Here is a 17,783-nt window from a genome sequence, read left to right on the forward strand (position 1 = left end):
CACCCTATTTCAAAATCTGTTTTCTTACACCACTACTTCTAAAAGCTATGGAGTTAAATGTAGTTGGTCAAGTTACCCATTATGTTTGATGGTACTACAAGAAAAGCTTACTGCTAAAACTAAGAATATTTTTGTTAAGAATATTTAGTTTTTTAATTTCTCTTTTTAATCTTTGAGTTAAATTTTAGATTTGGGTTTTTAGAGTTGGTTAGTTGTTTGGATTGAGTGTTGCTCCAATTGATTGAAAATATCAAGAGGAATTCAAAACTTAAATGTGAAGTCCTTTGCAGTAGATTTGAGATTTAAGTTAAATTTCAGAAGAGGATCAAGGAAGAAGACGAAGTTAGTTTTTGTATAATGATGTATAATTTTGTATAATAGTGTATATGGGTGTATAAACACCTCTTATAAACTATTATACACCTTTATACAAGTATATGTAGACGAACTTCTTTCACGATTTTCAGTTGCAATTCTTGTTCAAAGCCAGACCAAATCTCCATTAAAATGACTTCAAATTTTATATACAATCTCCTTATACTATTTCTAACAAGTCTAACTAACACCCAACTCCAAATTTCTCACAAGACCGGAGTCGAATACTAAACTCATTTATTTAAGCTTGTTCAACAATGGTGGACCTGTCCAAATCTTTATTAAATGACTTCAAATTTTGTATACAGCCCCCTTATACTATTTCTAACAAGTTTAAACAAACATCCACTCTAAATTTCTCATAAAGCCAGATTTGAAATTGAAAATCACTTATTTAAGCTTGTTCAACAATGACGGATTACCTTAAAAATCTAATTTTTACCCCCAAAATAGATTTGGTTTGTTGAAATAATGTTTGAGTCACAATTACTAATTTGAATATAAGATTAAAATCTTGAGTATTTTTTATAAGAATAAATTAAAAGGTAATTTCGAGAACCTATTTGGAGTTGAATATTGAATTTTAGCCTATTATTTTTGGGTTACAACTTACAACTCTATAAAGTTAAATACGGGCCATTTAGTTGCAATATATGTGTATGAGTTGTATTTATGTGTAATTTTCTCATTTTTAAATTGAGCTCCGATATGAAATGGATGGATTTCACATATTCAAATTCTTTAAAAAAAATTACCCTAAGTTTTTTTAACTTCTGCTTAAAATTACCCTCGAGTTTGAACTTCATTAGGTTTTAAGGGGAAAAGTTTAATAAAGAACAAGTTGTTCAATGAGTCAAATTTGAACCTTTTCCCGTTTTTCAATTAATAGCTCCAACCGAAAAAATTACATGAAGGAGAAAAATATGCTAACCTTACCTCCTTATGTTTAAAACAAGCATAGTTTTTACTAGGCAAAATGGCCTCGTGGCTACTTAAACTTGTATCAGTTTGCGAACCCGATAAAAAAACTTATATCTTTCCCATTTTAATACATCAACTTGATGGATTGAATACAAATAAACACGTTTGACCGTTTACCATACTTATGTGGCAACAACGGGTTGACGTGGCCTAAGTGTGTGACAATCACACTGATAAAGCGCGTTAGAATAGAATTTTGGTGGAAAAAATACTAAAAATGGGAAAAGAAAACATCAATTACAAAAGAAAAGATTAAAAAAGAAAGAAAAAACTCCTAAAGAAGGAAAAGGAAAAGAATCTACTCCCTACCCCTACGCCCCTGCTCGACTTTTCTTTCCCTTATCCTCCTTTTTCCCCTTTCCTGAATTTTTGCTCTTTCCCCGCCGGCGTCATTTCCGTCCACAAACCTCTCCTATCCAATCTTACCCTTTAAAAAACCACCACAACTCCATCAAATCAATACCATTACATCATCCTCCTGACCATCGGAAAAGTTTTATAAGAAAAAATTCTACCACAACAACCTATATTTTCAATCTTGACCATTAAAAATCACCTTAAATCTAAGACCACCAGAACCTTCATCGCAGACGACTATAATCGGCAAGCACCACCACAAAAATCAGCACACGACCACCATCATATTTTACCATAAAAGAGGGAGCTTATGGCCTAAAATACTTCACCAGCGTCTACTTATCTCTGTTCACCTCTCTTAGATAACACCCAAATACACTACAAACACTTCTCAAACATCTGAAATTAAATTTATAGAAAAGTAAGTTTGTTCTCTGTAGATCGTTCTTCCGGCCAACTCCACCAGAAATATTAGCCACTGTTTGGTGATGGCGTTGATGAACCCACATATCTCATTTTCATTTATGGTGACCCTTCCCCGCATTCTCGAAGTTGTTATGCCAGTTTGGACACCTCCTAAGCACTATTATTGTATTCAATTTGTGGTTCTCACTGATGATTGAAGGTTATGTCTTAGAAGGTTCACTATTGCTATGGTGAAGAGGAAGAGATGAAAAGAAAAGAAAAGAAAATAAATTTAAAATATGGTAAATTGTGTTTTTTTAAAAGTAGGCCCCACATTTTACACATATCAAAGAATAAAAAGCTTAGTATATAACGTGTCATCCATGTCATAAAGAGCGAAGACCACGTTCAATCAGCAAAAGTACAAATTTAAGTGGCCATGAGTTATTTTTTCATTCTACTATTATTAGAACATATACAACCGTGTTTTTTAGGTTATTGAAATCTTCATAGAGATGGGTGCATGTTTTCTGCAATTACACATTAATTATTCACTTTCTCAATTTTGTTCTTCTATTTAGACTTTAGAGTGGCTTTATTTTAGTTCGTTTTAATTATTTTAGATTTTTTCCTGACTCCATAAGATTATGTTGCCCTATACAACATCAAAAACTAGTGCGGAATGACCGTTTCTCATATTACTTCCCATTATTTTATTATTTTTTCTTAGCTAGATATCTAGAACTTTAGGATAGCATATATGCTTCCCAAACAATTCTTTCAACATGTGTTCACTGTTCAGTCTAACGTAAAATGCTTTCATAGTAAATATTCTTCGTGAAAAATATTTAGTATTAGAGAATACTAGTATTATTACCCGCGAGATGTACGTACATAAACCTTATCAAATTACAATTTGGGGTATTTGGATTATGTGTAATAAATTACAATTTGGGGTATTTGGATTATGTGTAAACCTTAAAATTAAACCATCTATATAGAAATTATAAATAATTATTTGATTTTAATTAAGAAGCAGGACACGAAACCATTTTTAAAATCTCATAGCGGATAACCTGTTTTCTTTTTTTTATATTTTAATAATGCAACCCCTTAATTTTGACCCTTGTATTATATTTTACGGTCAATATTAAAGAATACTAAACATGTAACGTTGTGATCTGTCTTATTTGAGCACATTAAATTATATTATTTTAACAAAATTCTTACTAACACTTTATTTTTTATTTCAAATTCAAATAAGTCTTATCCTTCTACATTTCTAGACATATTTGTTTTCTCTTTTTTGTTCCTTGCTTATAATTTTTGCATTATTTGTTACTTAATATTGTTATAATGTAATGTTATTTTTTATTAGCTTATAAATTGACTTAATGTCTTGGTTATTACACTTTTAATAATCATCAATAAATGTATAATTTTTTTATTCTTGAAATTTAATGTATTTTTACACTATTATTCTCTTACTCGGATCTCTTTCATCATTTAAATATATTAATAATATTTTGAGTATTATTTAATAATTTTATTTATTTATTTTTAAATAAATTTAAAAATATAAGTATCCTCGCACGGTCACGACCCAAACTCACCTATAGGTCGTGATGGCACCCAACATCCCAGCTAGGCAAGTAAACTAATGATTTAAAAATATATTCATTTCTTTAAAAATTATCCGAATAATCAAACTCCTCGAAATTTCAAAACTTAAGAAGATATGAGAAAATAAGATAAATTAAATCCCAACTAAAATAATTAAATCTACAATTCTACTAGTGTGTGTGCCAAAACCTGGTGTCACAAGTGTATGAGCATCCAGTAGATTATACAAAATTTTAAATATTGTCTAATTATCATGACCCAATTTCTCATATAGGTCGTGATGGCGCCCAACGCTACAGCTAGGCAAGTCAACAAATAAATTAAACATATATCAATTATTTTTAAAATAATTTTCTAAGTAACTTTTATTCTTTTACTAGCAATATTAAAGAGAATATAAAAGATACCAATTAGGTTAAATTTCAGAAAATAATACCAATTTCAAATTCTACTAATGTGTGTGCCAAGACCTGGTGTCATAAGTGTATGAGCATCTAGTAGATTATACAAAAATTATAAATACTGTCTGGAATGAAATAGACAGAATAAAAATTCAGGAAGAGGCACTAGTTGCTGCAGAACGGCTCAGAAAGCAGCTCACCACTAAGCCTCCGGATAACGCGGGTGCGCGCCGATAGGTCCAACTATAGCACACGTCTCAGGTCCTGCACAAAAAGTGCAGCAAGTGTAGTATGAGTACGTAAATAACGTGTACCCAATAAGTATCAAGCCTAATATAGAAGAGATAGAGACGAGATGGCCGACTTTGACACTTACTAAGGGTCAATAATAATAAAGGAAGTAAAACTAGAATATCTAAATCAATATGATTCACAGAGTTAACAATAATTTTATTTAACCAACAGAAAAAACTAAATCCCTTCCAATGCAACAATTTCCAATTTATTAATTAAATTCACAAACTGCAATTAAAATAAAAGGTATCATATAATTATTATTATTATTAAGCACGATTTCTGCTGAGGTCGTACAACCCGATCTAGAGTGTCGTGTACACTGCCGAGGGACATGCGGCGCGATCCATAGATGCATCTATCCTGCCGAGGCATTCGGCTCGCTCCACAAGAAAGGAGGACATTTTCTTATGTACCTCCGGAAGGAGAGTATATTTATTATAAGATCAATTCGAGAGGATGAACAATTTCTTTTAATAATTAATTAATTTAAACAGAAAATTAAGCATATGAGATTTTCATCTTTTAATATTTTCCCCTAACAATTCACAATATATATATATCAAATAATATATATATATATATATATATATATATATATCAAATAATTTTAATTAAACAAAGAATATAATTTACACAAGTAATTCATGATTGGAGTCCTAAACTACCCGGACTTTTGCATAAATAGTAGCTACGCACGGACTCTCGTCACCTCGTGCGTATGTAGCCCCCACAATTAGCAACAATTATTAATTTAATCACTTATGAGGTAATTTCTCCCTCACAAGATTAGACAAGAGACTTACCCCGTCTCAAAGCTCACTTCCCGGTCACAGTTTCGCACTAAAGCCTCAATTTGTCATAGTCACGTAAAGAGAGCTAATGGGAAAAGGAAAGGTTAGTTACCAATGGCTTTAAGTCATGGACATTTAGGCTATTCAACTGTGGTCAAGACTACACAACAGAGACAATCAAACTTTAGACTAGAAACGGATTCAATTTGGAAGCAACTGTTGCATGAATAGTTTCTTTCACAACTGTTTTATCATTCCAAGCCCGTTTAACACTAATCAAATTCCTGATTTGATACTGACTGCTTTTAGATTCTCGAATTAGCCTGAAAAATCTCACTTTCAAATCCTGTGGAGCACAGATTAATTACAATATGAATGCTTGTGCAACATTAAAGCACCTTTTTCTACATGGATCTGTACTACTTTCATGCACTCAAGTGATTCAAAAGTAAATCAGTTTGACAATTGATATTGGAAAATATTTTGAACACATGAAACATAGAAGATTATTGCAAATTCATAGCATTACATCATCCAATCAAACAATTACATGACTGAAATCAAGGTCATACCTCAACAGCCAAATGAAGATCTCAAAATAGCCAAATAAAGGCAGAACATGTGAATCAATGGAACAGGGACAGCAGAACAATAGCGGGCAGAAATTCTATCGTTAAAATAGCACTAAGATTCCCAGAAATTATGAAGCCAAAAAAACAGAAGTTGAAAATAGCCTTGAAATCCCCTTTTTATTTCTGTTTTCGTTTCGTATTTTTTTGAAGTTCTTTTGAAAATCTCAGTTCTGGACTTGATTCCAGATTTTTCTATGCTTCTAGTGTGTAAATTGTGAAGGAGATTAGAGAGAGTCTGGTCAAATTGATGTGTGTGAGATCAGTCGAGTGAGAGATGAGTGAGATGAGAGAAGAAAAAAAAAGGTGTGGCGGCTAGGGTTGGATCTTTTTTCTTTTTTTGGAGAGAGTTCGTCTAAATGCACCAACAAGTCTATAAACATAATACGGACCTGCTCGAACTCTCAAAATGCGTAAATCAATGACGAAACTAAGAATCGCACCATAAAACTGAATTGAATCAAAATATGAACTTCAAGTTCCCAAATTGCTCCGAACGCGTCGAATCATACTTAGACTACTCGGAATGATACCAAATTTTGCGTGCAAATCTTAAATCACCATATGGAACTATTCCCATGCTCGAAATTCCAAACGGACCTCAATTACTCCAAAACCTACTCCAAACCAAATTTGAAGAACTTTAAACCTTCAATTAGCCAACTTTCACTATTAAGTACCGTAACGCTCTCGGGTTGTCCAAAACCCAATTCGAGCATACGCCCAAGTCCAAAATCATCATACCCGGTCCCGAGGTCGTTTACTCAGAACGTTGACCGAAGTCAAACTTAGCCTTTTAAAGCCAAACTAAGGAACCAAGTATTTCGATTTCAACCCGAACTCTTCCAAATCTGGAACTAACCATCCCCGCAAGTCATAAAATAGTAAAAGTACATACGGGGAGTCTTATTTAGGGGAACAGGATTTTGAAAGTAAAAATGACCGGTTGGGTCATTACATTCGCCACCTCTTAAACAAACATTCGTCCTCGAACGGGTTTAGACTAATACCTGGAGTGCTAAATAAGTGTGAATATTTGCTCTGCATGTCCTCCTCGGCCTCCCAAGTCTCTTCCTCGACTGGTTGGGCCCTCCATTGGACTTTTACTGCAGAAATCCTCTTGGACCTCAACTGGCGAACCTGTTTATCAACAATGGCAACTGGTTCTTCTTCATAGCCAAAACTATTATCTAGTTGAACTGTGCTGAAGTCTAGCATATATGATAGGTCGGCATGATACTTCCGGAGCATAGATACATGGAAAACCGGATGAACTCCCGATAGACTGGGAGGCAATGCAAGCTCATAAGCAACCTCCCCAACTCGTCTCAACACCTCAAATGGGCCTATAAACCTTGGGCTCAACTTGCCCTTCTTCCTGAATCTTATGATTCCCTTCATCGGTGAAACTTTCAAGAGAACTTTTTCACCCATCATAAATGATACATCACGCACTTTCTGATATGCGTAACTCTTCTGTCTGGACTGTGTTGTACGAGGTCGTTCCTGAATCAACTTTACAAGGCATCTTTCACCAAATCAGTACCATATAACTTAAATTCTCCGGGCTCAAACCATCCGATAGGCGAACGGCATCGCCGACCATATAAAGCCTCAAATGGAGCCATCTCTATGCTAGATTGGTAACTGTTGTTATAAGCAAACTCGGCCAAATGCAAGAAACGATACCACTGACCTCCAAAGTCAATCACACATGCCCTGAACATATCCTCCAAAATCTGAATTGTCCGCTCTGATTGCCCGTCGGTCTGCGGATGATAGGTTGTGCTGAGCTCTACATGGGTCCCCAATTCACTCTGTACTGCTCTCCAAAAACATGAAGTAAACTGAGGGTCTCTATCTGATATGATGAAAATTGGCACACCGTGCAACCGAACTATCTCCTGAATATAAATCTGGGCTAACCTCTCTAAAATATACGTAGTCACAACCGGAATGAAATGTGCCGACTTGGTCAACTTGTCGATAACGACCCAAACTGCATCAAACTTCCGCAAGGTCCGCGGCAACCCAACTACAAAGTCCATAGTGATGCATTCCCATTTCCACTCTAGTATAGTCATATGCTGAAGTAGGCCACATGACCTCTGGTGCTCATATTTAACTTGCTGACAATTTAGACACCTAGCTACATACTCAACTATGTCCTTTTTCATTTGTCACCACCAATAATGCTGCCTCAAGTCACGATACATCTTCGTAGCACCTGGATGAATAGAATACCGAGAATTGTGTGCCTTTTCCAGGATCTTTTTCCTCAGTTCATCCACATTAGGAACACATAGATGATCCTGAAGTCACAGAACACCATCCGCTCTAATAGTAACTTCCTTAGCACCACCCCGTAGTACCGTTACTCGAAGAACCATTAAGTGTGGATCATCATACTAGCGAGCCTTGATCTGTTCAAATAGTGAAGATTGAGCTACAACACATGCAAGAACTCGACTGGGCTCTGAAATATCCAGCTGCACAAGTCTGTTGGCCAAGGACTGAATATCCAAAGCTAATGGCCTTTCTTGTGCTGAAATGAAAGCCAAACTACCCATACTCTCCGCCTTTCTACTCAAGGTGTCTGCAACCACATTTGCTTTGCCCGGATGATATAGGATAGTAATATCATAATCTTTCAGTAATTCCAGCCATCTGCGCTGCCTCAAATTTAGGTCTCTCTGCTTGAACAAATGCTGCAAACTGCGATGATCAGTGTAAACTTCACAAGACACCCCATAAATATAGTGTCTCCAAATCTTAAGAGCGTGAATAATCGCAGCTAACTCCAAATCATGTACTGGAAAATACTTCTCGTGGGGCTTCAGCTGACGTGAAGCATATGTAATAACTCGCCCTTCCTGCATCAATACACAACCCAAGCCAACACGTGAAGTGTCACAATACACTTATACATTCCCGAACCGGAAGGTAACACTAACACTGGTGATGTAGTCAATGCTATCTTGAGCTTCTGAAAGCTCACCTCACAATCATCAGACCATCAGAACGGAGCACCCTTCTAGGTTAATTTGGTCAAAGGTGCTGCAATAGATGAAAAAACTTCCACGAATCGACGATAATAACCTGCCAATCCCAGAAAACTCCTGATCTCAGTCGCCAAAGTGGGATGATGCCAATTCTGAACTGCCTCAATCTTTTTTGGATCAACCTTAATACCTTCGCCCGATACGATATGCCCCAAAAATGCTACAGACTCTAGCCAAAACTCACATTTAGAGAACCTAGCATATAGTTTTTGTTCCCGCAACGTCTAAAGCACTACTCTCATATGCTGCTCATGCTCCTCCTTACTGGACGAGTAGATCAAAATATCATCAATGAAGACAATGACAAATGAATCAATATATGGCATGAATACCTTGTTCATCAGATCCATAAACGTTGATGGGGCGTTAGTCAAGCTGAAGGACATTACCAGAAACTTACAATGACCATATCAAGTTCGGAAAGTAGTCTTCGGAACATCCGAATCCCGAATCTTCGATTGATTGTACCCCGACATCAAGTCGATCTTAGAGAATACCCTAGCACCCTGCAACTGTTCAAATAGATCATCAATACGCGACAACGAGTACTTGTTCTTAATAGTGACTTTGTTCAATTAGCGATAATCAATACACATTCGCATCATTCCATCCTTCTTCTTCACAAATAACACCGGTGCACCCCAAGGCGATACACTCGGTCTGACGAACCCTTTGGTTAGTAACTCCTCAAGTTGTTCTTTCAATTCTTTCAATTCTTTGGAGCCATGCCATACGGTGGAATAGATATAGGCTGGGTATCTGGAGCCAAGTCAATACAGAAATCAATATCACGATCAGGTGGCATACCTGGAAGATCTGAAGGAAATATATTGGAGAACTCCCGAACTATAGGCACTGAATCAATAACCGGAGTCTTTGCAGTAGTATTCCGAACATAGGCTAGATAAGCCAAACAACCTTTCTCAATCATGTATTGAGCCTTTATAAAAGAAATAACTCGATTAAATGAACTAACAAACGAACCCTTCCACTCTATCTTAGGCAATGTTGGAATATCCAAGGTAACAGTCTTGGCATGACAATCTAGAATAGCATGATATGGAGATAACCAGTCCATGCCCAGAATAATTTCAAAATCGGTCATCTCGAGCAGTTTAAGATCTGCTCTAGTTTCATAACCACGGAATGTAATAATACAGGACCGGTATATCCGGTTCACAATAACAGAATCGCCCACAAGAGTGGACACATAAACAGGAGTACTCAAGAACCCACGAGAAATACCCGGGAATGGAGCAAATAGAGATGACACATATGAATACGTAGATCCTAGATCAAATAATACTGAGGCATCTTTGCCGCAAACAGAAATAATATCTGTAATCACGGCATCTGAGGCCTCTGCATCTGGTCTGACCGAAAAAGCATAGAACCGAGATGGAGCGCCAACTGGCTGGCCTCCACCTGACTGGCCTCTACCTCTAGGACGGCCCCTACCCACCTGTCCTCCACCTCTTGGTGGTCGGACTACTGGTGGAGCAACTGGTCCAGTAATCATAGGCTGCTGACCCGGTTGCACTAATTTACCCCGAAACCTAGGGCAAAATCTTTGTATGTGACTGGGATCCCCGCACTCGTAACAACTCTTTGGTACGATGGGCTGTTGACTAAGAGTCTGGCCCTGGGGAACTGAATACCCATTGGGAGGTCCCTGAATAGCTGGTGGACGATAAGAACTCTCTGGTATAGCACTGAGATAGGGTCGCACTGGAGCACCTCGAGGAGGCGGTGGTGCTGGATATGGGGGCCTGCTGGACTGCCCTCTCACGAACTGATCTCTGCCCCCAGACGGAGTACCTCTGAACTCTCCAGAATACCTGAACCGCTTATTTCTCATAACCTGCTCTCGGCTCCGCCGACGTACACCCTCAATCCTGTGGGCTATCTCTACAGCCAGCTCATAAGAAGTACCCATCTCAACCTCTCGAGCCATAGTGGCCTGAATGCCAGTATGTAAACCCGCAACAAACCTCCGCACTCTCTCCGCCTCAGTAGGGAGTATCATAAGTGTATGGCGAGATAACTCAGAAAACCTCGCCTCATAACCGGTCACTGACATTTGACCCTGCTGGAGTTGCTCAAACTGAAACCTCAACTCTTCCCTTTGGGAGGGTGGAATATACCTGTCTAGGAAGATACGGGTGAACCTATCCCAAGTCATGTGAGGAGAATCTGTTGGTCTGCCAAGAACATAAGACTGCCACCATCTACGGGCTCTTCCCTCTAGCTGAAAAGTAGCAAAGTCTACCCCATGAGACTCTAATATCCTCATGTTGTACAGTCTATCCTTGCACCGATCAATGAAATCCTGGGGATCCTCATGTCGCTCACCCCCAAAGATAGGAGGATGTAGTCTAGTCCATATGTCCAATAGTTTTTGCGGATCAGCGGCTGTAGCTGGCCTAGGCTCAGGTGTAGCTGCTGCCACTGGCCGGGCTCCATCATGTGTAGTGCACCCTAGGTCTGATATACAGCAGCTGCATGTCCATGAGCCTGTGCGATAGGGGTATGTGCTCCCCCGCCCGCTTGAGATGTGGCTGGGTCTACCTGAAATAAACCGGCACGAGTCATAGTGTCCATGAATCGCAGCATACGACCCATAACATCTTGAAATCTCAGTGCAGATATGAAATCCATCGGAGCTGGCTCTGCCACAGGCACCTCACCCTATTCCTCAATAATGGGATTCCGTGTTGGACCCACTGGCGGCATAACTGGAATAGTCCTGGGACGTCCTCACCCTCTACTATGGGATGGAGCCCTCCCTCGGCCTCTGCCTCTAGCAACTGGGGGAGTAGCTCTTCCCTGGTCTGGAACCTCATTAGAGCGCGTTCTCACCATCTGTGAGAGAATAAGAGAAGGATATTTGGTACTACATTAGTTGCACGATGGAATATGAAGAAAGATAGTCTCCTAACACCTTATAGCCTCTCGAAGATAAGTACAGACGTCTTCGTACCGATCCGCAAGACTCTATTAGGCCTGCTCATAACTTGTGAGACCAACGTGAACCTAGTGCTCTGATACCATATTGTCATGACCCAATTTTTCTTATAGGTCGTGATGACGCCCAACGTCGCCGTTGGACAAGCCAACAAATAAATTAAACATATATCAATTATTTTCAAAATAATTTTCTAAGTAACTTTTATTCTTTTACTAGTAATATTAAAGAGAATATAAAAGATACCAATTAGTTTAAATTCCAGAAAATAATACCAATTCCAAATTCTACCAATGTGTGTGCCAAGATCTGGTGTCACAAGTGTATGAGCATCTAGTAGATTATACAAAAATTATAAATACTGTCTGGAATGAAATAGACAGAATAAAAATTCAGGAAGAGGCACTAGTTGCTGCAGAACGGCTCAGAATGCAGCTCACCGCTAAGCCTCCGGATAACGCGGGTGCGCGCCGATAGGTCCAACTATAGCACACGTCTCAGGTCCTGCACAAAAAGTGCAGCAAGTGTAGTATGAGTACGTAAACAACGTGTACCCAATAACTATCAAGCCTAATTTCGAAGAGGTAGAGACGAGATGGCCGACTTTGACACTCACTAAGGGTCAATAATAATAATGGAAGTAAAATTAGAATATCTAAATCAATATGATTCACAGAGTTAACAATAATTTTATTTAACCAGCAGAAATAACTAAATCCCTTACAATGCAACAATTTCTAATTTATTAATTAAATTCACAAACTACAATTAAAATAAAAGGTATCGTATAATTATTATTATTAAGTACGATTTCTGTTGAGGTCGTACGACCCAATCCAGAATATCGTGTACACTGCCGAGGGACGTGCGGCACGATCCATAGATGCATCTATCCTGCCGAGGCATTCGGCCCACTCCACAAGAAAGGATGACATTTTCTTATGTACCTCCGGAAGGAGAGTATATTTGTTATATGATCAATTCGAGAGGATGAATAATTTCTTTTAATAATGAATTAATTTAAACAGAAAATTAAACATATGAGATTTTCATCTTTTAATATTTTCCCCTAACAATTCAAAATATATATATCAAATAATTTTAATTAAACAAAGAATATAATTTACACAAGTAATTCGTGATTTGAGTCCTAAACTACCCGGACTTTTAGCATAAATTGTAGCTATGCACGGACTCTCGTCACCTCATACGTACGTAGCCCCCACAATTAGCAACAATTATTAATTTAATCACTTATGAGGTAATTTTCCCCTCACAAGATTAGACAAGAGACTTACCCCGTCTCAAAGCTCACTTCCCGGTCACAGTTTCACGCTAAAGCCTCAATTTGTCATAGTCATGTAAAGAGAGATAATGGGGAAAAGGAAAGGTTAGTTACCAATGGCTTTAAGTCATGGACATTTAGGCTATTCAAGTCAAGACTACACAACAGAGACAGTCGAACTTTAGGCTAGAAACGGATTCAATTTGGAAGCAACTGTTGCATGAATAGTTTCTTTCACAACTATTTTATCATTCCAAGCCCGTTTAACACTAATCAAATTCCTGAATTGATACTGACTGCTTTTAGATTCTCGAATTAGCCTGAAAATCTCACTTTCAAATCCTACGTTAAAAAAACATCATATTCATGTGGAGCACGGATTAATTACAATATGAATGCTTGTGCAACATCAAAGCACCTTTTCTACATGGATCGGTACTACTTTCATGCACCCAAGTAATTCAAAAGTAAATCAGTTTGGCAAGTGATATTGGAAGACATTTTGAACACATGAAACAGAGAAGATTATTGCAAATTCATAGCATTACATCATCCAATCAAGCAATTACATTACTGAAATCAAGGTCATACCTCAACAGCCAAATGAAGATCTCAAAATAGCCAAATAAAGGCAGAACATGTGAATCAATGGAACAGGGACAGCAGAACAATAGCGGGCAGAAATTCTATCGTTAAAATAGCACTAAGATTCCCAGAAATTATGAAGCCAAAAAAACAGAAGTTGAAAATAGCCTTGAAATCCCCTTTTTATTTCTGTTTTCGTTTCGTATTTTTTTGAAGTTCTTTTGAAAATCTCAGTTCTGGACTTGATTCCAGATTTTTCTATGCTTCTAGTGTGTAAATTGTGAAGGAGATTAGAGAGAGTCCGGTCAGAATGGTATGTGTGAGATCAGACGAGTGAGAGATGAGTGAGATGAGAGAAGAAAGAAAAAGGTGTGGCGGCTAGGGTTCGATCTTTTTTTTTTGTGGAGAGAGTCCGTCTAAATGTACCAACAAGTCTATAAACATAATACGGACCTGCCCGAACTCTCGAAATGCATAAATCAATGACAAAACTAAGAATCGCACCCCAAAACCGAATTGAATCAAAATATGAACTTCAAGTTCCTAAATTGCTCCGAACGCGCCGAATCATACTTAGACTACTCGGAATGATACCAAATTTTGCGTGCAAATCTTAAATCACCATATAGAACTATTCCCATGCTCGAAATTCCAAACGGACCTCAATTACTCCAAAACCTACTCAAAACCAAATTTGAAGAACTTTAAACCTTCAATTAGCCAACTTTCACTATTAAGCGCCGAAATGCTCTCGGGTTGTCCAAAACCCGATTCGAGCATATGTCCAAGTCCAAAATCATCATACGAACCTATTGGAACCGTCAAATTCCGATTCCGAGGTCATTTACTTAGAACATTGACCAAAGTCAAACTTAGCCTTTTAAAGCCAAACTAAGGAACCAAGTGTTCCGATTTCAACCCGAACTCTTCTAAATCCCGAACTAACCATCCCCGCAAGTCTTAAAATAGTAAAAGTACATACGAGAAATCTTATTTAGGGGAACGAGGTTATGAAAGTAGAAATGACCGGTTGGGTCATTACATTCTCCACCTCTTAAACAAATATTCGTCCTCGAACGGGTTTAGAATAATACCTGGAGCGCTAAATAAGTGTGAATATTTGCTCTGCATGTCCTCCTCGGCCTCCCAAGTCGCTTTCTCGACTGTTTGGGCCCTCCACTGGACTTTTACTGCAGAAATCCTCTTGGATCTCAACTGGCGAACCTGTTTATCAACAATTGCAACTAGTTCTTCTTCATAGCCCAAACTATTATCTAGTTGAACTGTGCTGAAGTCTAGCACATGTGATAGGTCGGCATGATACTTACGGAGCATAGACACATGGAAAATCGGATGAACTCCCGATAGGCTGGGAGGCAATGCAAGCTCATAAGCAACCTCCCCAACTCGTCTCAACACCTCAAATGGGCCTATAAACCTTGGGCTCAACTTGCCCTTCTTCCTGAATCTTATGATTCCCTTCATCGGTAAAACCTTCAAGAGAACTTTTTCACCCATCATAAATGATACATCACGTGCTTTCTGATATGCGTAACTCTTATGTCTGGATTGTGCTGTACGAAGTCGTTCCTGAATCAACTTTACAAGGCATCTTTCACCAAATCAGTACCATATAACTTAAACTCACCGGTCTCAAACCATCCGATGGGCGAGCGACATCGCCGACCATATAAAGCCTCAAATGGAACCATCTCTATGCTAGATTGGTAACTGTTGTTATAAGCAAACTCGGCCAAATGCAAGAAACGATCCCATTGACCTCCAAAGTCAATCACACATGCCCTGAGCATATCCTCCAAAATCTGAATTGTCCGCTCTGATTGCCCGTCGGTCTGCGGATGAAAGGCTATACTGAGCTCTACACGGGTCCCCAATTCACTCTGTACTGCTCTCCAGAAACATGAAGTAAACTGAGGGTCTCTATCTGATATGATGGAAATTGGCACACCGTGCAACCGAACTATCTCCTGAATATAAATCTCGGCTAACCTCTCTGAAGTATACGTAGTCAGAACCGGAATGAAGTGTGCCGACTTGGTCAACCTGTCGATGATGACCCAAACTGTATCAAACTTCCGCAAGGTCCGCGGCAACCCAACTACAAAGTCCATAGTGATGCGTTCCCATTTTCACTCTGGTATAGTCATATGCTGAAGTAGGCCACCTGACCTCTGGTGCTCATATTTAACTTGCTGACAATTTAGACACCTAGCTACATACTCAACTATGTCCTTTTTCATTTGTCGCCACCAATAATGCTGCCTCAAGTCATGATACATCTTCGTAGCACCTGGATGAATAGAATACCAAGAATTATGTGCCTCCTCCAGGATCTTTTTCCTCAGTTCATCCACATTAGGAACATATAGACGATCCTGGAGTCGCAGAACACCATCCGCTCCAATAGTAACTTCCTTAGCACCACCCCGTAGTACCATTACTAGAAGAACCATTAAGTGTGGATCATCATACTAGCGAGCCTTGATCTATTCAAATAGTGAAGATTGAGCTACAACACATGCAAGAACTTGACTGGGCTCTGAAATATCCATCCGCACAAGTCTGTTGGCCAAGGACTGAATATCCAAAGCTAATGGCCTCTCCTCTGCTGAAATGAAAGCCAAACTACCCATACTCTCCGCCTTTCTACTCAAGGCGTCTGCAACCACATTTGCTTTGCCCGGATGATATAGGATAGTAATATCATAATCTTTCAGTAATTCCAGCCATCTGCGCTGCCTCAAATTTAGGTCTCTCTGCTTGAACAAATGCTGCAAACTGCGATGATCAGTGTATACTTCACAAGACACCCCATAAATATAGTGCCTCCAAATCTTAAGAATGTGAACAATTGCAGCTAACTCCAAATCATGTACTGGAAAATTCTTCTCGTGGGGCTTCAACTAACGTGAAGCATATGCAATAACTCGCCCTTCCTGCGTACGTAGCCCCCATAATTAGTAACAATTATTAATTTAATCACTTATGAGGTAATTTCCCCCTCACAAGATTAAACAAAAGACTTACCTCGTCTCAAAGCTCACTTCCTCGGTCACAGTTTTGCGCTAAAGCCTCAATTTGTCATAGTCACGTAAAGAGAGCTAATGGGGAAAAGGAAAGGTTAGTTACCAATGGCTTTAAGTCATGGACATTTAGGCTATTAAATTGTGGTCAAGACTACACAATAGAGACAATCGAACTTTAGACTAGAAACGGATTCAATTTGGAAGCAACTGTTGCATGAATAGTTTCTTTCACAACTATTTTATCATTCCAAGCCCGTTTAACACTAATCAAATTCCTAAATTGACACTAACTGCATTTAGATTCTCGAATTAGCCTGAAAATGTCACTTTCAAATCCTACTTTGAATAAACATCATATTCATGTGGAGCACGGATTAATTACAATATGAATGCTTGTGCAACATCAAAGCACCTTTTCTACATGGATCTGTACTACTTTCATGCACTCAAGTGATTCAAAAATAAATCAGTTTGGCAAGTGATATTGGAAAACATTTTGAACACATGAAACAGAGAAGATTATTGCAAATTCATAGCATTACATCATCCAATCAAACAATTACATGACTGAAATCAAGGTCATACCTCAACAGCCAAATGAAGATCTCAAAATAGCCAAATAAAGGCATATGTGAATCAATGGAACAGGGACAGCAGAACAGTAGCGGGCAGAAATTCTATCGTTAAAATAGCACTAAGATTCCCAGAAATTTTGAAGCCAAAGAAACAGAAGTTGAAAACAGCCTTGAAATCCCTTTTTTTTCTTCTGTTTTCGTTTCGTTTTTATTTTGGAGTTCTTTTGAAAATCTTAGTTCTGGACTTGATTCCAAATTTTTCTATGCTTCTAGTGTGTAAATTGTGAAGGAGATTAGAGAGAGTCTGGTCAGAATGGTGTGTGTGAGATCAGAGGAGTGAGAGATGAGTAAGATGAGAGAAAAAATAAAAGTGTGGCGGCTAGGGTTGGATCTTTTGTTTTTTAG

This window comes from Nicotiana tabacum, chromosome 23 (genome assembly GCF_000715075.1).
Source record: "Nicotiana tabacum cultivar K326 chromosome 23, ASM71507v2, whole genome shotgun sequence".
In the NCBI taxonomy this organism is placed as follows: Eukaryota; Viridiplantae; Streptophyta; class Magnoliopsida; order Solanales; family Solanaceae; genus Nicotiana; species Nicotiana tabacum.